Genomic DNA, 22,504 nt, shown 5'->3' on the forward strand with positions numbered 1-22,504 from the left:
CTTCACCAAAATCAAATCTGATCAGCATTTGGCAGTAGGTAATGGTTTATGAAGCACACTTTGTTTCATCAAGCCCCAGACCCACTGTCCTTCCCAGTGATAATACTTTTCATCTTTCTTCAACAAACTCTCTCCTTGCTGATTTCTTTTCTCCTCTTCATCCAGCTCCCACATACTTTTCCTTCATCTCCAGTTTCAATTTCCAGATCTGTATGTGTCTCTGTGTATTGGTTCTACTGGTTAAAACAGAAAAACTCAAGGCCCATGTGCCGTTCATAGGGAGGTATGTTTTTGATTGATGGACAATTTTGCAGTGTTCAGCATTTCCACTAGGGGCTGGCATACCACGTTTGGGGATAATATATGGAGATGTATAATCCAGTCGCTCACTGACTCACTCAACATTTACTTGCGGAATCAAACAAAGGTTTTCTTTCCAAGTTATCACACAGTGGCTAGTGTGCAATTTCACAGCTCACTAACACATTACCTGAACGTGTAAAAGATTTCTGTGTTTACCAATACGCTTTACAGCATCTGTTCAGCACAATATCATAGCACCTTGCCTTCTGTTTTTGAAATAAACAAGCGTGGGAGAGTGAGCACAAGCAATCAAGTTGCGCGTGACAGAGAAAATTCTTATAATGCCCTCATTTCTCACATTGATAACCATTTTTTCCCCAAACACACACTCAGTGTCACTCAATATTCCAGTTCTGATGTCTGTTCATTTCCACAAGAAAGTCACATAAAGTCATCTGATCCACATGCTACGCTTCCTTAGATGAGCCCCTCAAACCTCATGAATTGCTGATGTATTGCAGGTTTAACAGAGCAGCTCCAGTTCTTCCAGTTATAATGCCTTTCAAATGCTGATCCAGGATGCCCTTGCCACAACACAACCTGCAAAGCCGAGGAAGCCTCAGGACAGAGTGGGTTGCATAAGACACTAACAGAGAGCAGAGAAGAGAGCAAAGCTCTATTGGATAACTGCCTGGCTTTTTCCACACCACTTGACCCTGGCACATACAGACAACCCCCCACCCCTTTCCTCTTCTCCTCCACCTTTTTCCTCCTTCTTAGCACCGGCAAATGAAGTGTCCTAGCTCTCGGCTCTGATCCTGAGAACCTATGACAGCCAAAGCCTTCCTCCTCTCTGAAGTAAGCCTTCGCAGTGATAGGCTAGTTTACTATTCCCCACTCCAGCGCAAGCCGCAAGGCATGGACACAGCTGAGACAAAAGCCCTGTGACTGCAGTGAATAGAAAGAGTGAGCTAAATAATAGGAAAGAAAAAAGGGTGCTTGACCTTACCTGCCAGAATCTCCCTTTAAGTGTACTTTAGCTTAGAAACTCTGCACTCTCACGCAGGGATTTAATACGGGAAAGACAGAAAACAAAAGCCAGGACAATTAACTTAGCATGCTTTAAAAATGTATATTTTTTTTTTTACTAAATTCTGGTAAGTCATGTTCCATAAAGTTGAGTTTTTTTTCCATGTTAATAAATCATGCATTAATGTATTCTATTTAAAACCACAGTAACCCTTTTATTATATTTTAAAAGATTACACCCATAAAAAATAGATTTTTATGGACTCATTAGTAAGTGTTAATTGAACATTGCTTATTTACTACAACGTGTACAAATAAAACAGTTAGAAATGTCAAATACTTAAATCAATAATGTTTAATGAATGGTCGTAACATTAGCATCTATTAATTCTTCATATTTCAGTAATGAGTGATAAGGATTCTCTCTGTAATTCACCCATATTGTATATAAGAAAGTAAGAAGCCTTTTATTATTAATGTCTTTAAGATTAATTAAGCCCTTAATCGAACATATATGTTAATGTTAACATCTGTTATGCAGTAAGCCCTTTATAATGTATGCTTTCATGGTAAGGTGGCACTAGAGCTTATTGTTAAACATATAGCACTCACCGATGATCCGCTTGTTTTGTTCCAGCCCACGACTCTGACCGACCACCTGATACAACCCGTGTAGCCTTTACAAGGCTCCTTACAAACAGATTGTCATCAATCCAAAGTGGTAAGGCAATCATGTCTCCCTAAGACAGATTGCTCTGTTAAGGTGCTTCATAATTTAACATCCTTCTCGTTCTTCATCTCCCTTCAAACCCCCTCCACACGCACCTCCTCTCCCCCCGTCAGCCTGGCAAACTCACGCCGAGTTCCTCAAAATGCATTAAATTATGATGTGTCATGAAAGTAATTCTCTCTGCAGGGCATGAATCACATGACAAATTCCTCTCCAACCTTACCTTTGACACACTGTGTGCACATCGCAGGTTAATAGATTAAAATTAGCTTCAAGTTCCTTAAATTATTGACCCTGGCCCTGTTTTTTTTCTTACTTTCTTTTTTTTTTGCTTCCTGCCAGCAATCAGTTTACAGGGAGTGGTTCGTGCTAATGCTAAATGGAAGTGTGGAGGGAGGAATGGTTGGGGTACTTTACTTCACCTCGCTGTCAAACTGGCCCGTTAGTCTTTCCTAAAGACTTTTTGTCGAGCCCGGAGGAAGTGAATGGATGGGTAGGTCGGACTTAAGTTTCAGCAGCGCAACACTACATCAATGAAATGGCTTGTTGGTGCACTCTTAATAATGTACCTTTAAAAATTCATGGATGGAATTTGAATTAATTCAATTTTTAATAACCAGCATTTATTATTAAGCCTTTCCAATGAATATTTCACATCCTAATCTTATTAACAGGATAGAGTCTTAAGACTTTCTTTGCCACACAACAGATTTTCCCTTAACTCGTGTTTACCCACGACAAACCCATTCCATTCCAGTCTCTGGTGAATTTAATCAGATACAATGAAAAGATTGGAACACACGGTGCTCGTATTAAAAGGACATTCCTGCCAGTGCCAATTGATGTGCTTTATTAGGTCTGAATATGCGCTGTATCTCTCTCTCTGGCTGAAAATTTCAAGTCATCTGCAATGTGCAGTGGTATGAAATTATGCTTGCCCTTCAATGTGGAATACATCTGAATGCCAGATGATATATTTTCAGCTTGAGAGTTCTTCGGCCTCTTTTAAGCTGAATCTTTTTGGATCTAAATGCCTCTTTAGCAAAACATATACTCGAGTCATTTTGGTTCTGTTAGCTGGAAGGTTTAATTGAACTTTTCTGTATCAATTCTGTGCAACCTGCAGCAGAAACAAACGCTGCATTTTCTCTTTAATATCCAACTTCTTGGCTGTCTCCATAGACCTTGAAGATACCACAGGCTGTTTTCATGGATGTCATACTGTTTTCGCTCAGTTTTTTTTCCCCCTCCTCTCAGGCGACAGAACATCTTTGTTTATGTGATGATATCCTCCTAGAGGGTCAGATCACCTGCGTTTGTATACACAGGTCAGATCAGTGGGGAGTTGTCACCAGCTCTCGGTGTCTCTAATGAACTCCAGCCGTTTGACTGACAGATGGGTTATAGGCCGGGAGTAAACTGCAGAGCGACGTGCCGAGCTGCTGCGTTTGTGTGTGACTGATTGGATACATTCTTAATGAAGACACACACACACACTGCACAGTGTCACAGATCTGTTTGAGGGTATGTTGGAATTGCAGCACTTCTGTGTGTCACGCGTAAATGTTTGTGTAGTGCTATTTACAAGCGCAGAAGAGAGAGAAACACACTGTATTTTGCAAATGTGTTTAGTGTGATAGTGTTCTCAGCTAGCTCGTACCCCAGAGGGCCACCTCTCCAGCTGCTATGGAGTAAGTGTAAAAACTATGGATCATCTAACTAACAAAAATAAATGAAGACATTAAAACACCTGCTTATAGTATATATAGTAAGCAGGTGGTTTTTCTTTGTTTGTTTTTTTAAACTTAAGAAAAATGCAGAAGCAGTGCATCATCATCATTCAACAGTTTGTAGAACCACCTTTATCAGGAATAACTTGAATAAATGATTTTCTGTAACACTTTTTTCAGCCATTCTGGTGCAGATTTACTGCTGTCCTTGGGTTCATTGTCCTGCTCATGACCCATTTTAGCCCAAATATTAGCTGACAGACAGGTGGCTTCACATTTGACTCTAGAAAGCTTTAGTATACAGAGGTGTTCATGACTGTCAGTGACTGCAAGGTATCCAGGTTCTGTGGCTAAAAAGAAGCCCAAATCATCACCCCTGCACCAACAGAGTTTACCATTTAACATGCTAACTGAGATGTAGCTTTTGGGATTTGTGTACTTTCTCTGAGCCTTGCACGGTCTTACCTTGGAGGGAATTTGGTGGGTCACTCCTGTGAAGATTCTCAACGGTCTTTTCCTCTTGTAATGTTTCTCACTTTTGAATGATGGACTATGTTTTCTTCTTGGGGTTTTGTTAACACATACCTGAATGCTCTAGAACACAGCTTGGGCTTTTACAGAGACGCTCACGTTTGCAGATGATCAAGTGTATTTCATCACCAGTATCTGTTTCAAACAATATTTTATCATTTAACATTTTTACATGTATATTGTATAATGTATATATTATACAATATATACTCCTTAACTCCTTAACTGAAGTTAGAGCACTAAAATAAGAAATCCTACAGGAACATCTTTATTGATTCTTGATATTGTAGCGATTAGTTGTCATCAGGAGATTCAATTCAGTTTTATTTAATTCCCAAATCACAACAACAGTTGCTTTAAGGCGCTTTACATTGTAAGGTAGACCCTACAATGCTGTTTGGGGTGAGAGAAGGAAGACATGATAAAAAGACATGCTGTGGAAGAGAGCAAGTACGATTCAGTGCAGAGCGGTCAATTAACACATAGTGAGTAAGAAAGGTGAAAAAGAAATCCTCACTAAATCACGGGAATCCCCCAGCAGCATTCAATTTTGGATTTAACAGGGAGCCAATGAAGATCAGACATGCGATGCTCATATCTCCGAACAGCAGACAACAATGTAACATTATAAGCTAACATTATGCCAGCAAATTTTCTCTCTTTAAGTACTGTTCCTCTGATAAAAACTTTTATTATATTCTCATATCATATGAAAGTTTATTTGCTAAGTGCAAGTTTGTCCACATTAGATCTATCTTTAAAAAGGTTTAAGTAATAGCAGCGAACTGGAGCTAACAGTAGCTAACAGGGATAAAGACTGTAATGTTTGTCGACAGAAAAACATGGATACACTGTCATCAATCACACATGAGCTTGCTGCTTTTTCCACAATGTAAAGAATAATATACAGAGAAGTGTCAATATAATGCTGTAATAAAAATCAGGTAACTACCTTAGCAGTGACCAGTGACCTTGGTCCACTTATTCCAGTGACTGCGGTCTGTACCCATCTTGAAACAAACTACTAATAAAGATCCAAACTTTTGTAGGGCTTGAGATTTCGCCCGGTGTAATTTGAGGTGTTGTTGATAACATAATGATACAGTGTAACTCGTGTGGCATGCTGTCAGGGAGAGTGCCGGGGTTGCACTTAACATCAGTAAACACACTCGGAGGGACTAAGTAAACATCCATCTTCAGCCCCCCACCTTCCCCAGTTTCTTCACATAACAAGCGAGATGCTTGCCATGCAAGTCTTTTACTACCTCTGAGAGAATATATGCACTTGTTTGTTTTCTCATATTTGCCATAGTTTATCGCATCTACATAAGGTTTAGTAGGTTTTTTAGACACTTGGATTGCTACGCATCCAATATGGTCGACAAATAAATGTCACGTGATAAGTGATCAGGTGCCTGCAAAATCTCAATAGAGTTCGGCACCACTCGTGGTGAGTGAGGAAAGTTTGGCCACAATGAAACACGGAGGTTTCTATTTCTGCCTAATTACTTGCATATGAATATAGCTATTTATGGCTATTTATAGTTTAGTTGTTTATGGGTAGTGCAAGGAGAACACAGACTGACATTTTAATAACAATACATAAAATCAGTATTATTCTTACTTCTTTAATGGTATGTCTACATAGGCAATTTGAATAATTGGAAGGACCCTTGGTAACCTTGGCAACTGAAGTATAAACACCGATCTTCTGAATCAAAAGTACATATGAAAGTACATCTTCACTTCAATTTAGTCTTTTTGTGTACCACTTCACCACTTCAGGTACAACCACTATTTTTAGATTGCTTGTACACAGTAGTACGGAAACCTAGGCTCACCCCATAGAAACTTTGTGCAGTTTTGTTATATTTGAACAAGCAAATACTAGATAATCTTTGAAACTGTCTACAGATACAGATGATTCGCTAAAGAAAATGTCACACAACTGACATTTTGTAGTCATTTTGATTCGTTAATTTTTTAAAAGTGGACTAGTCACATGGAAAGGCAAGGCAAGGCAAGGCAAGTTTATTTGTATAGCACAATTCAACAACAAGGTGATTCAAAGTGCTTTACAGAGACATTAGAAACAAGAACAAATAAAAAGCATGATTTAAAATTGAATAAAACAAGCAAATAAACTAACTAACTAATTAACAAACAAACAAACAAACAAACAAACAAAACAGTATATAAAATCAAAACAGATAAAATCAGAACAGTAGATAAAATCAGTAGTTAAATGTAAGTTTTGAAATTTAAGCTTAAAGTGTGGATTTGGTGCTTTATTCAAATGCAGCTGAGAACAGGTGAGTCTTCAACCTGGATTTAAATAAACTGAGTGTTTCAGCTGATCTGAGGCTTTCTGGGAGTTTGTTCCAGATATAAGGAGCATAAAAGCTGAATGCAGCTTCTCCGTGTCTGGTTCTGACTCTGGGAACTGATAAAAGACCGGATCCAGATGACCTGAGGGATCTGGATGGTTCATACTGGGTCAGGAGGTCATTGATGTATTTTGGTCCTAAACCATTCAGAGCTTTATAGGCCAGCATCAGAACTTTAAAGTCTATCCTCTGACGGACAGGCAGCCAGTGTAAGGACCTCAGAGCTGGACTGATGTGGTCCACTTTTTTGGTCTTAGTGAGGACTCGAGCAGCAGAGTTCTGAATGAGCTGTAGTTGTCTGACTGATTTTTTAGGTAGACCTGTAAAGATGCTGTTACAGTAATCAAGCCTACTAAAGATGAATGCATGGACTAGTTTTTCCAGGTCCTGTTGAGACATCAGATCTTTTATCCTTGATATATTCTTGAGGTGATAGTAAGCTGACTTTGTTATTGTCTTAATGTGTTTTTCTAAGTTTAGGTCTGCATCCATCACTACACCCAAATTTCTCGCCTGGTTTGTGGTTTTTAGATGTATAGATTGAAGTTCTCTGGTGACCTGTAATCGTTTTTCTTTGGCGCCAAAGACTATTACCTCAGTTTTGTTTTTGTTTAGCTGGAGAAAGTTGTGGCACAACCAGTCATTGATTTCCTCAATGCATTTACCAAGAGCCTGTACAGGGCCTCGGTCTCCTGGTGACATTGTGATATATATTTGTGTGTCATCTGCATAGCTGTGATAGTTTATTTTGTTGTTGTTTATAATCTGTGCCAGTGGGAGCATGTAGATGTTAAACAGAAGGGGTCCCAAGATGGAACCTTGGGGAACTCCACATGTGATACTTGTCTGCTCAGATGTGAAGTTACCTATTGATACAAAGTATTTCCTGTTTTCTACGTATGTTTTGAACCAGTTTAGTACAGTTCCTGAAAGACCTGTCCAGTTCTCCAGTCGTTTGAGTAATATGTTGTGGTCAACTGTATCAAATGCTGCACTGAGATCCAGTAAAACTAGGACTGACATTTTTCCACTGTCTGTATTCAGACATATGTCATTAAACACTTTGGTCAGAGCGGTTTCAGTGCTGTGGTTCTGTCTAAAACCTGACTGGAAGGCATCGTAGCAATTATTCTGTTTTAAGAAGTAACTGAGCTGTTGAGAAACTGCTTTTTCAATGATCTTACTTAAAAACGGGAGATTTGAGATCGGCGTGTAGTTGTTCATTTGTGTCTTGTCAAGATTGTCCTTTTTCAGTATAGGTTTGATTACAGCAGTTTTTAGTGATTCTGGAAACACACCTGATAATAAAGAAAAGTTGACGATCTGTAACAGGTCTGACTCTAAAGTCTTTGAGACCTTTTTGAAAAAACTTGTTGGCAGGACATCTAAACAGCAGGAGGAGGAGTTCAGTTTACCTAAGATGTCCTCCAGGTCTTTGCTGTTAATAGGTTGAAACTGTTTCATGGTGTTTAAACAGTTTTTTGGTGGACACAGTACATATCCTGGATCTGCTGTTGATGTACCAATTGCTTGTCTAATTTTTTTGGATTTTTTCAGTGAAGAATTTGGCAAAGTCATTGCAGGCCATGGTCGAATGAAGTTCAGCTGCCACTGACACAGGAGGGTTTGTTAACCTGTCAACTGTAGAAAATAAGACCCGAGCATTATGGCTGTTTTTAGTGATGATGTCAGAGAAGTAGGACCTCCTTGCATTCCTCAGTTGTAAATTATAATTGTGAAGTTTCTCTTTATAAATGTCATAATGAACCTGGAGGTTTGTTTTTCTCCATCTGCGCTCAGCTTTCCTACACTCTCTTTTTTCTTTTTTCACCAGTGTGGAGTTTCTCCATGGAGACTTTTTCCTTCCAGAGATAACCTTCACCTTAATGGGAGCAATAGTGTCCATTACATTTAACATGTTAGCATTGAAGCTATTGACGAGCTCATTGACTGACCCTCTGGGCAGAGTAAAAACACCCACCTTTCAGACCTTAAAAACATTATAAAATTGCAATGAGGGATCCAGATCACTAGATAAGAATCTCCTTTCAGAATAACAGGTGGAAAAGGTTTTGTTTAAACACCCAACATATAAGGTCTGTAGTTAACGTCGATATAAAAGTAAAGTATGTGTAGATATGGTATGCCAAGATCTAAAGAACTCTATAAGCAGTTAGAAAAAACTGTTTGTGAATGCCTTTTGTCATGATGCCAGAACAACAGGGCTTAAAGCCTTTACACAACAGAACTAAGCTCGATTTACCGGATAGGAAGAAACAGAACAGACCAATCAGATTAATGCATTTGGCAACATTTAGCACAAAATGCACAAAATCTTAACAATGATCAACATATTCTCTATACTCTATTAATCGACTACATATCAAGCCTTCAAGCTAGCTGTAGTCAAACGAGTACTTATAAAGAGATCACTGGACCCAGCTATCTTAGATAATTATTCAACATGTGATAATTAGCCAACCTTCCTTTTATCTAAAAAATTCTTGAAAGAGTAGTTGTAAAACAGCTAACAGATCATCTGCAGAGGAAGAGTTTCAGTCAGGTTTCAGAGATCATCACAATACAGAAACCGCTTCAGTGAAGGTTACAAATGATCTTTTTATGGCCTTTGACAGTGGACAGTGGTTTGAATCATATCCATCTAACAGACTAAGGTTAATTATGGAGTTCCACAGGGTTCTGTGCTAGGACCAATTCTCTTTACATTATACATGCTTCCCATAGCCATATCAATACCATGCAGATGATACCCAACTTTATCTAACCATGAAGCCAGATAACACACACCAATTAGCTGAACTGCAGAAATGTCTTAAAAGTACAAAGACCAAGATGACCTCTAATTTCCTGCTTCAAACAACAGATAAAGCTGAGGTTATTGTACTGAGCCCTAAAAATCTTGGAAATGGTATCTAACCGGCTGCGTACTCTGGATGGCATTACCTTGGTCTCGATGAATGCTATGAGGAATCTTGGAATCATTTTTGAGCAGGATGTCTTTCTTCCATAGTTCACTATTATGAAGCTGTACTAAAAACTCCCTGAAATCCTGAAATACCTTCAATTGATCCATAAAACAGCAGCAAGAGTACTGATAGGGACTAGCAAGAGGGAGCATACTTCTCCCATACTGGTTTCTCTTCATTTCAGTTCAAATCACATTGAATTGAACTGAACACAGTTTTAACTCCTGGAGCAAACCATGAAATTCTCCCTGCTGCTGCCTTCTACTGAGAAATGGACGAACCCAGAATCTCTGTTTCTACTTTTTTTTGTTTAGAAGCATCAGGACCAGTTCATTATCGCTTGATCTCAACTCCATTTGTGTTTTTAAGGGAAAAATATTCCATTGAAACGCTATATTTTAGGTGAAAAATACTGAATTTTATGTCTCATATAACTCAAGGAGGAGTTTCCTTTCGAGGAACAGGTCGTGTTTCACCAGCATATCAAGTCTGTTCTTGTGCCTTCACTGGAGGGGAAAGGCAGGCTATATCCAAAGGCCAACGAACGATGATGGAGAGTGGGTAAACAGGTGGGTTTAAGGTGTTTCAGTTGAGCGAAAGATTCCTTTAGTTTGCGGGAGGCGAACAACTTGGAATTACCAGATGAGTTTTCCTTTTATAGGTGAAAACAGCTTGAAAACTGCAATCAAAGAAATTAGTAGAAGTGAGGACAAGAGAACAAAGTCAAGACTCTGAAGGGAACAGATCACCCAGTTACTTAGCCTGATCAAAACCACACAGGTGATAGGTGGAAAACCTGAAAACCAGAGTGTAAAGTCTACTGTAAGGAAAGAAAACTGAACCAAAAATAAGTCTCCAAATGTCATTCAGTAGACGCACTATAATCACAAAGTGACTGCACAAATTTATCCTGCATGGGAGATGTGCCGGACTTCTGTCCAAAAAGAACATTAGAGCAAAAGTAGAGTTTTGGTAATAAATACAAAGCGGACTATTGTTCTCTGGACAGATGAATCAAAGATAAAGTTGTTTGGCCAGTAAACAGCAGAAGTGTTTGGCACGCATCCAGCACAGCTTTTCAGGAGGAGAATCTCATATCAATTGTGAAGTATGGTGGTTTCATGTGCTAGACTATGAATTCTAATGAAATGAAGATGAACCAAATGTAGACCTTTCACAGGACAGCAATCTTAAGCACATAGCAAACCCACGGAGGACTGCCTCAAAAAAAAAGGTTTGGAGAGGCCAAATCAAAGCCCACATTTGAATCCCACTGAAAAGTTGTGGGAGGATTTAAATGGGACGTTACATTCAAGGAAATGTAACGCCCCCAAAAGCCCACTTGACCAGTTGATGTCAGAGACTGGAAGCTATTTCTAAGGTGCTAAGGTGGGGAAAGTAGAGCACGGTTTCTAAAGCCAACGGTAAATTAGATTTTTAAACAAATAAATAAATTATTGCCGCTGCTAATCGAATGCCCTTGACTATTATCCATATCTGTGGGAATTATTTTCAAGAGGATGAATGATTTGCTTTTTTTCAAATGTGCCACATAACCCAAAACACATTTCCCTAGAGACTTACATTTTTCACACTACTCCACAGTGTGTGTGTGTGTGTGTGTGTGTGTGTGTGTGTGTACTACAGTGAATGGTTTAAGTTCTTTGAAGTTTACAGTTCTTTTCAGTCATTCCTTATTAGTCATTCAGTACATTTAGATGGATCTGATTAGTGAAAAAAGCATGAAAACAAGCCAAAGTTATAGATATATATGCAACACACAGAACAAGGAGCAATGGCAGAAAGTAACTTTAAAATCAATGCGAGAAAGGTTGTGCTATGCAGCTGAAAATGACATGGTTAAGAAAACTGCATCTGGCCTTTTATAGTTTAAATGAAGGCTTTACCAACAGCCTGGAATTACTATTGTAAAAAAAAGAAATAAATAAAAGTAAAACGACTAAATCAATTGGTTTTCATTTTGTATGTACGTAATAGACTTGCAACTACTGGCCTCCTGTTGTAGTATCAAATCCTTACAGTACTTGTTTTTCACAGCGTGAACTTTGTCCTCCCTCTTTAAATCTGCAATCTAGACGGCGCATTCGATGCACAGGACTGTCCTTGAAAAAGCATCACTCATATCTTTTATCAAAACAACTCTTTTGGCAGCTGACTCCGGGGAATCCAGGGCAATATAACAGAAAATAGTCAACATCTCATACTGTCGCTGTTCTGCTGCCACGCGTCCTTTTTCTTTTAACTCTTTCATTTTTTTTTCATTTTCCTCCTTTAATGACGAATACTCTAACCTCAGGTGTGTAGTACCTCAATCTGTGCGGCTTTGTTGTCTTGTCAGTGTCATGACTTTGAAGTCATATTTTATGTTGCACAATGCTCATTTCCTTTCTTTTCATATTTATTTATTTATTTATTTCCCGTGGCAGTCCAATATCATTATTTCCCCCCTCGAATGAAAGAGAATGAAATGATGACGATAAAAGAAGAAAAAGAAAGCAAAGAAACCGAGCCCGTGCCAACTTTTCTTCCGGTTCTCGACTCGTCTGAAAATTCAGTTACTCTTTCAATTATTCTAAACTAGAAAAGATCTCTCCAAAGGGGTGACAACACTGACAAAGCTAGTGTAACATCTATCAGCATGGAAATAATTTGATGTCAGTCACTTTTTATTTGTTGCATATCGAGGATAGTGGTGCTGGAATTGATTCGCCGTGACATATTTTGGGAGGCGGCGAGGGGGACGAGACGCGAGGAAATGAGAAAAAGGTTGTGATGTACTATGCAGCGATCCCTTTATTCTGTCCCTCAGCTTAATTGGAGTAGCCTAGCAAGTGCTTTACATAGCCCGTCAAATTGTTAGCAGTGAAAACAGAGACTTTTCAATGTTGTCTTCTTAAGAATTCTAAAGGTGTTGCGTTGCCCCCTCAAGGCAATGACGCAGCTTTGACTGAATTCCACAAAATGGCAGCCGCCGTTCAAAGCAGCTCGTCTTTTGGGGTTTGACTGGCTGACTGGAGTCCAGACGATTCAACATCACAGTACATTGGTTTACAGCAAGCTCTCGATTTGATTTGATGTTGCTCCGGCCCGGTTCATTGCAAAGATCTGAAGCCGGAGCAGAGACTGAACTGGAGAGGTTATCTTCTTGTCTGTGTGCTGCAGGTGTAGCTGGCACTAGACTCTGACGTGTGATATTTAGAGTTTCACTCTGCGAAACAAGCTGTGGACATAAACGCACATTAGCACTAACATTGCAGGTGCAATCGTAAACGTGCTTGCTGTTTTTCTTAGTCATGAACGCACAGTACAGTGTGCTGTATTCCTCGCTGTAATGACTCTGTTTCATTCTTTGTCCGTGGCTGTCCGACTCTGACTGCTGTTAGCGCTGCAGCTGCTGTGTTAACGGCAGATAAATGGCACCGCTCGTAGTTTAGATTACATTATATCTCCAATCAAGAGGTAATGGCCGTTGTCATGGCAACTAAATCGAACAGGCAGAGGAGGGCAGGCGGCGTGAGCGAGGTTGAATATGCCAGGACTTGAAATACATTACATGTGCAAAAGTCTTCAGCCACCCCTCATTTCTTTAGATTTTGTTTCCAGCAGCCAGACTTTCAACATCTCCACTGGACAAGCGAATGAAAAAAGGGCTATCTAAAGCAGATGACCACTATCTGAAAGTAATTTCCTTAAGAAATAGGAAAGAAAATCCAGCAAAGACCTGACACGGGACCTGAGAGATGCGCCAGACCCCTCAGTCGATCCATCTACTGTTCGTTGAAGCCTCATCAGAAATGGTCTCAGTGGAAGGCTGGCTGTCAAGAAGCCACTCTTAAGAAAGTGTGGGGTATGTCAATTTACACAAGAACTGGACTGAAAATCAGTGAAACAGGTCTGATGGTGTGATGAATCCATCAGACCTGTTGTTCATATGTACGGAGGAGGGTAGGGAAGAGGTACAACAGTGAGTGTGTATCTGTAAAAATACAATGACATCTAGAAAGCGCCCGATTGGCAATGGTTTTTATGCAACAATGTTGCAGAAAATGTAGCACAAACTCACTGCCAATGCAGTAAAACCATACATGGATAGAAAAAACACACAGTGGGACACTAACAGTCATGGATTAGCCTCCTAAGAGCCCTAACCCTAACCCTCAGTATTACTGAAGCAGTTTGGGATCATCTTTACAGAGAGTAGAACCAAAAGCAGCAAATATCCAAAGAAGAGCTTTGAATGTCCCTCAAAAGGAGAACTACTCGTGAAGACTACTTAAAGAAACAAAAAGAAAGCTGCCTCAGGCTGTGCTGACAAATACAGGTGGTTACGCCAAATGTTGATTTTCAAGCTTGTTAGAATTGTGTAAACTGTATTTTTGCCGTTATATACTGTAATTCCATATATATTTGCACGTTTCAATAAATTGTTGCGCCTATTTCCCATTTTCCTAGCAATCCCCTCTAACTTTAATAGAATAAGAAAACAAAATTCATGTTGTAATAAAAAATAAAAATGCATACTAACTGACTTATACAGGCCACACAAACATATACTGGTCCAAACAGATCCTTGTATCTGGGCCAAGCAGTTTAGGATGAATTACTGAATCTCATTCTTTTCATACTTCTTTTTTTATACATATCTGAAAAACTTCCACCCCTCCGGTTACTCTATACTGACAAACAAAACATGTCTGACTACCTCCTTTCAGGACTGTCTTTTATTCCTCCATTTGCGCTAACCCTCGCGGACTGACTTCAGGACAAAGATTCAGCACACACTGAACTGACAGCATGAAAGGCTTGATAATGTTTGCCCCCGCAAGATACCGATACATTTTATTGGACTGCTTTGTTTCACATGACCTGATGTAATGTGACAGGAAAGTGTGGGATTGTGTTGAACCAAGAAATGTGTTTGTAATACAGATGAGCTGTCTGACTGTTCTTTCTGGAAGTCGAGTTCTCGTGGAATAAAGACTACGACCTGAGTCCACGGTGGATTCCTCTGTCGCTGTGCTCCTGTGTGCACATCATATTGCATTCATGACAGTGCCACGGCCATATTTAAGCCTGCAGACATTCAGAGATCCTGCTCTAGAAAGGCAGGAAAATAATATCTAAATTCTCTTAACCAGAGTTGGTCAAGGATCACTTACTGTAATTCAGTATAATTGCAGGGTTTATAACTGACGTGTGTTTGGACTGAACTCTTTCTGCATGACAGCTGTCTCACGGACGCCTCCAGCCCAGGCCCAACAACTTGGACGGAGGAACTGCATGGGTGCTAGTTACCTACTTGAATGAGTCCTGGGTTTGTGTTTTTTCCCACCATGACTGAGCAAAAACCAAAAATTCAGGTTTGTCAGTTTCACTGAATAAAATACAATAGCTCTGACTCTTGAGCTGTAGCGCTGTTCTCTTTTTCTCTGAGGCCATTTTACATGCTGTTTTCATGACATGGTAATAACTACTTTCCCCTTTCACGTGGTATTTAACTGAGTAATTTATTAACTACTTCTCAACATTTGAATCAGCCTCTCAGATCAAACGATGGTATGTCCCCTCGAGGGACTGCCACATCGTACGAGACAAAGGTCACGTGACAAATGCATACAGCAGAAATACGCCGTTACTTTTGCAGTCAGGAAGTGATTAATGCCAGTACAGTAGGTCACATAGTTTGCATGGTTCCTGAAATGCTTCTGTAATTTCTGTTTCTTATGAGCAGTTTAAGATCTAATTACATTTTATTGAATGTGGCATACATATGAATGTAAAAACATGCATTTTTACTTAAAGTCATTGTGGCTTTGCAACTTCAAATCCTAGAATCCACATCTGCTCGATGTCCCCTTTAGTGCTCAGTGTCTCGTCTTGCGACTTCCACCAATCATAAACCAAATAAAAGATGGGCGTAGCTATCGTGGCTCCACCCCTTAATCTTTGAAACCACGGTTGCCATCTTGGTTTCAGAAAAGAAAAAAAAAAAACAGTGACAAGGAGGGGCGGGTCTAACTGTGAAACTGGATGCTTATCGGCCAATGATTTGTGATTAACACATCGTTAGCCAATGAGTGTACAGTTTCATAGCATAGATAATCGTTCATTTTATAGTAGCCAAAGAAAACTTTTCAATTCAGCACGACCCAAAACAAGTGAATGAGTCCATATACTTAGCAGGGAAGTATTTACAGAGGTCAAGACAGAAAGCTATTTATCCATAGACATTTACAGGACCGCAAAACTTTGTGTAACTACAACTATCGCCATCCGATGGCCAAACAGTAGAATGCAGGTTAAAGGCAGTTTTCTGACCAAGAAGCAACATCCATGGATTTTATTATGTTGAAATGCATGAAAGCATTGCTACATAGTGTTCCTAATTGTTTAAACATTTTTTTAATATGTTAAAGAAATTATCTAGATTTTTAATTCAACATATTTTTGTTTTTTTAATTGGTGGAATGGCTCTACTAAAAAATACTGTTTCTCTTTTCTGAGTGTCTGCCTGGTAAATAAATGCTAATCACTGAAGCAGAGGTGGAAATACACATGCAGACAGTACAGTATATTATCTCTGACGAATTGGCCAGAGAGGTGTTGTTTCGTATTATAAATTCACGCATTAAAAGCCAGTCTCTTTACAAGCTGTTTTTCAATTATGGATATTTTTTTATGGTCAAAACAGCAGATGCCCGGACGTAAAAATAAAAAAATGCAGAGAGTGAAGGATAGTTTCACCGTATCTACATTTGTGTGATTTTAAAAGGTGTGTTTACTTATTCAAGCAATTTCTAAAACATCTTCATTTGCACAATGTCTTTAATAAACACCATTTTCAGACCTTGACATTTACTTTACTGTTTTCATCCAATCAATGACAATAACTCTTTCAAAACTAGGAATAACTGCTTAAACATCGAGGACGAGATCCACGGTGCTGCTGACATCTGACTTGTCAGTCTAAATTCCACTGCAGCACAGATCCCCCCCCCCCCCCCCCCCTTTTTCTTTTCTGCTGGCAAGCGACAACAATGCGCATTTATCTCCTGCTTTTCTTTTTAACCGCTCCCACACACTCCTCTCTCTCTCTCTCCCGTCGTCTTCCTCTATCGCACTTGCGAGAGAAGATTACCTCAGGTCTCACCTTTCAAAATTTTGAGAAGAAGCTTGCAACCTTGACAGAAGCTCTAAACATTTTACCCCCGTGTAAATATTAGGCTTTGTGCGAGATTTAAATCTTGGAGGCAGCCGACACAGAGCCGGAGGGCAAACATGCAAATCTTGATTAACTTGTGTAGTGCCTATGTACAGATCTTTCTTTTTTCTTTTTCCTTCTCTCACTGCATAAATATGCTGCTTATCTATACACTGTATCTTGTATGTTTCATCTTGTTTTATTTCATAATTTAAAGAAATGCCACTTCAGAAGAAGGAGAGGAATGAGGCAGGGAACAATGGAAAAAGAGGAGTAGAAGAAGGCTGCTGAGAGTGACTATAGCATTACTGAGTATGAACATGATTGAAATTTTATCTTGCCCAATGTCATGAGGAAGTTTACAATGTTCCTAATATACTGTCAGATAGGTAATAGAATATGATTTCAAAGGGTTTCAAATGCACTCCTGTGTACCACGTCCATTCACAGTCACTCTGATAGAATGTTATTGGTGGGAATATACTATATCCAATATCTGTACTCAGGCAGCAGAGAGCATAAAATAAACCTTTAATCACCGAAGAGTGAATGCAATGTCCACAGAGCTGCTAAGCTGTCCAGATAAAGGGGCATTGTGTGTATGTGTGTGCCTCTGTCAGTGTGAGCTCATGTATTTTACATTATTTTGCCTGCTGCTGTCTATGTTTGTGTAGTACTGTGAATTCACAAGAGTCGTTTCTGTCTGTAACTTGAGCATGGATTAAATATTGTGGGCAAAGACTGCGGGAAAAATCACACAAAAATTTCACGCAGCAGTGAAAGGGTGGACAAGCTCAATTTGGTTGGGCAACTGGTGGTAGAGTGGGTCACTTAACAGTTAGAAGGTCCAAGGCATGTCAAGGTACCTTGGGTAAGATGCTGGACCCAAAAGCTTTGAGGTATAGATAAAAGCGCTGTATGAATGTGTATGTGACTGGTTCAGTGAGACCTAGAAAGTAGAAAGGTGTTATTTTCTAAAGGCGTAGGGTATTGTTACAGAAAATTCATTCACTTATCTTAGTTTAAGTGTAAAAATTCATCACCAAAAAACCCAAAAAATGAAGTCGACATCAGGCGATGATGAGCTGATCCTGATGTTTCGGAAAAAAGAAAAAGAAGAAGAGGAGATTCTGGGTTTGTCCAATTCTCCAGAGAAGGCAGCAGCAGGAAGAGTTTCACGGTTTGATCCAGGAGCTGAAGCTGTATGACGGCCCCTTTCGTACATATTTCAGGATGTCAGCAGGGCAGTTTGAGCTCCTGTTGGCAGAGTTGGGACCACATCTGAGGAGGCAGAGAAATCATTTCAGAGAGCTGATTGACCCGGAGCAGCGTCTAGCTGTGTGTCTGAAGTAAAATAGTGTTATTTTACTATTCATATATTGTTGTGTATTCAGTATCGGTGCACTTTTGAGCTGTGAGCACAATTGCTGCAAAATGCTGTGGTGTGATTGGCCAGAAAACTGGAAAAAAAATTGAAGAAAAGTTGGAAAAATTCATCTTAATTCGTTCAATGAAATTACACGATCAGTGCAAAAAGGCTGTTTAACAATAGGTGAGTCCAAGAAATACCTTTATGTCTGGTATTCAGGTCTTTTTCCTCCTGTTTTTAAGACTATTTGTGTGTGTGTGTGTGTGTGTGTGTGTGTGTGTGTGTGTGTGTGTGTGTGTGTGTGTGTGTGTGTGTGTGTGTTTACAGAGTATTTGTGCGATGGCATCCAGTGGAATCGCTTCATTCTGACAGTAACTAATGGACATTCCAGGTTCTGGCTGCCTAGGTAACCTAATGTATTTACAACCCTCTCTTATATCAATCAACAGCATCTCGCTCTGTCATTGGTAGTCGCTCCAATTGCTCAACTCAAAATTGGGGAAATAAAACTGGACCCATCCAGTTTGCGTCACCAGTGGTTACGTCGCCCACTGTCAGCTGAAGTTCCCGAATGTCTTTCTATGGACTGAATTTACTTCCTGTGCATATGATCCCTTGGGAAATACAGCATGATCTTTATCATGTAAGTTATTGCCCATTTGGAGATGTGGCGGAAAGTTTAGGGACTGGCTCCCTTGTGGTTTAGGGAGATGCAGTGGTTAGCAGTGGCGCCTCAGAAGACATCATAGATTCAAATCTACTGGCTGAGGATTGCAGGTGCTTCGTGTGCCTCTCCTTCCTACTACAGTTCAAAGAGATACTTTTGAGACTAATTGCCTGCTTTTTCTGTTGTTTTTCTAAAAAATAAACTCTGAACATGAATGGCCTGTCTCTCCCTGTGTTAGCCTTATGACAGACTGGCAACCTGTTCAACAAAGGCATTATTCTTTTATGTCAATAATCAGTAAACTTCCTTAAAAGAAGCATCTGTAAATGTCATTTCTCTTCTATAGTTGCTTTCTTATTTACTTTTACGAGTACAATCAAAACTTATGATCCATACTGTGCATTATGCTGCTTGTATTAGCGCTGCAGTCTGTCACCTGCGATATAGAATTCAGCAAACAAAAATAACGCTTTGACAAACATAGACATCTTGTCTTACAACTGCCTTATCACCGTGTAACCTTTTCATGCAGGGACAGATGTTTCTAATTTGCAGTCAGATTACAAGTGATTTTCATATGCAGGCAGCGTTGCCAAACATAGACGCGTGTATGTTTTCTTTACAAATTCCAGTTGCACTGTAGTGTTTTCTGATTAAAGCCAAAGAGAAAGATTGTGAGAGTAGGCATGTAATTTAAAGGGTGTGAATTAAACAGGCGTACGTTTTGACGCAGGCAGGCATCTACACCACCCGTCAACAAACTCACACATGGATGCATAGATGCGCTGACGTATGGCATTATGCACAGACAAAAACAGGTGCCATCTCCTTTGTTTTGGTTAAAACTTTCCAACCCCGCTAGGGCTCTTTCCTTAGCCAAAAAAGGCACAGTAGAAGACACTTGTTGGATGGAAAATAAGTGAGAGAAGTCAGCAAACGGGGGTAAATTGTACCGATTTCCCATCGAGCACTCATACACTGCAAGGAAATACACAGTATCACTAAAAAGCCACTTATTTACCTGCATATAGAGTCCATATTTTCACTTGTCACCGAGCTCATCACATGTGACATGAACAGAGAGTTCCTAATCAAAGGGTGTTTTCAGATACCTCCCCAACTACGCCTTTTGAAAGATGGTTTCATAATGAGAAAGTATAGTTCACAGTGGATGCCTGGCTTCTTTGTCCCCATGACAGGAATAATGCCTACCTTCATTAATTATGACTTAATGAAATACAAAATTGCCCCAGGTGCTGTTTGACTGACAGCTAGTCTTACAACAGAGAAACCCCCTTAAATGTATATAGGCTTCGCAGTACAATGTTACCCTCTAATTGGCAATTTACTGCCCGCTCAATAGCCAGGCTTGCTTTCTCGGTGTCAGTCGACGTATTAGCAATGGTGTTTTTCAACATCCAGATTAATTTCTTAAAAGCCTGCCTTTAAAAACTGTTGGGTTTGCAAATAAAGGGATATGATTTAAGGGGTAGAAAGTGCTCATGTTGGAAGTATTGTGAAAGGGCTCTGAGGAAGTGAGAGAGTGAGAGTGGTTGACAGAGCAAGACAGAGAGGAAGGCGACGGAGCAATGGAGAGAGAGAGAGAGGCCGGCAGCATTAAACTCTAGTGAAATAAATTTGCTTAGCAGGTACTTCTGTTGGAGTCACCTCCGCTCAAAGAGGAGATCAGTCTTGCTGGTTCTGCATTGCCATTTCATCTAATCCCTCTCCATTTTTCATGAGCTTGGGAATCTGTCATTCACAGGCCATTCATTTTAAACACACGTGCCATTAACAAAATACTATAAATACTCTAATTTGGCTTTCTATGGTCTTGAATTGCTAACAGATAAAGGGGAAAGACAGCTTCATTAATAAATCGCTGTTTCACTGATTATTTATGAAGTGATAACACTGAATGGATTTTAAATTATTTTCGTGATCGTTACCGTCCAAACATGAACATTGGGTTTCATATTCAATGACAATAAAAGTAACATGAATGAAAATAGGGCATCTGGATCATTTTCTATAAATCTCGTTTCATAACAAAACCCATGATACCCCTGTCCTCATGTCCTTGACTGTTTGTTTCCACCTGTGTCTCCTCACCCAATCAACCGCTGTGTGAATATACATGTCCACCTGTCCGTGTCATGTTATCTATTGTTTTTTTTTCCCCTTTTCACCCCTAGCTCTACTTATTTTGCTCTGTATTCTGCATTTGGGCTGCCTATAGATCCACATTAGACTTCTTTAATCTGATAGGAAGGTAACAATAACTGCAAATAACCACTTATAAAAAGGTATGCAGAAGACCATCTCTGGAAGCACATCATGTTGAATATTAAAGGAGCTACAGCAGCAGAAAACCACATTGGTTGCCACTCCTGTCATTTAACAACAGGAAACTCAAGCTACAATTCACATAACCCTTTCGCGCATAGTGGTCACTACAGTGTACAGTGAATGCCAGAATTTGGTGTGAATAACATAAAAGTATGGATCCATGCTGCCTTATATCAGTGGCTGAGGCTGCTGTGGTGTATTAGTGTGAGGGATGTTTTTGCTCCATTTTTGGGACCTTTAATACCAACTGATCATCTTTTAAACCCCACAGCCTACCTGAGTATTGTTGCTGACCATGTCCACCTCATTATGACCACAATACGTCATTTTCCATTCCAGAAATACTCAAATGAAGTGGTTTAATCATGTAAGTTTATACTTCTTCTTACTCCTTTTGAATTTGAGTTGCTTATGAACAGACAATAAACAGAACTAGTGAGTAATATATTGGGTATTTTGCTTTGTTGACTATCCATATATGTCATTTTTATTCTTTTAAATGTTCAAAATAAACTCAGATACCCAAAAACTCAATACGTCCACAGTTGCCAGATCTCAGTTTAATAGAGCACCGCTGGGATGTCGTGGAACAGGAGACTCTGCAGCATTTGTCTGATGCTGCCATGTCAACATGGACCAAAATGTCTGAGGAAAGTTTCTACGACCTTGTTTAATCTGTGCTATAAAGAATTAAGGCAGCTCTAAAGACAAAAACATGGGTCCAACCTGATACTAGCACAGTGTAACCAATGAAGTGTCCAATGAGTGTATATTAACTGTTACAAATACATTGTAACCACTGGTTTACAATATGTGCTTTTTAAATGTGTTTGACTTTTGCTTTGTTTTTTTGTGTCTGTGTAATGGTTGATCTCTCCAAGTACTTAAAATGTAAATCAATAAGACGTAAACGATGGATGCCTTTCTTTTGTCTGTTTCGCAGAAACAACCACCGAAGCACAGCATGGCCTTCTAAAAATTCTGGTCTCCCGCAGCCACTCCCCATCCTTCGCTTGTTGTTTGTTGGCAGTGGCCGAAACTTTTTTCTTTTTAGTGCACAGTAATTAAAAGTAGTGTGAGGTGAGTCAGTTGCCTTAATTAGTTTAGTCTTTCTTCTACCTCTCTCGTGGAGTCATTAATGTCGACGTGAACATTTTTCTCTCATTTGAATGCGTAAATAATGAAAGCAGAGTGACAGTT

This window comes from Astatotilapia calliptera, chromosome 3 (genome assembly GCF_964374335.1).
Source record: "Astatotilapia calliptera chromosome 3, fAstCal68.1, whole genome shotgun sequence".
In the NCBI taxonomy this organism is placed as follows: domain Eukaryota; kingdom Metazoa; phylum Chordata; class Actinopteri; order Cichliformes; family Cichlidae; genus Astatotilapia; species Astatotilapia calliptera.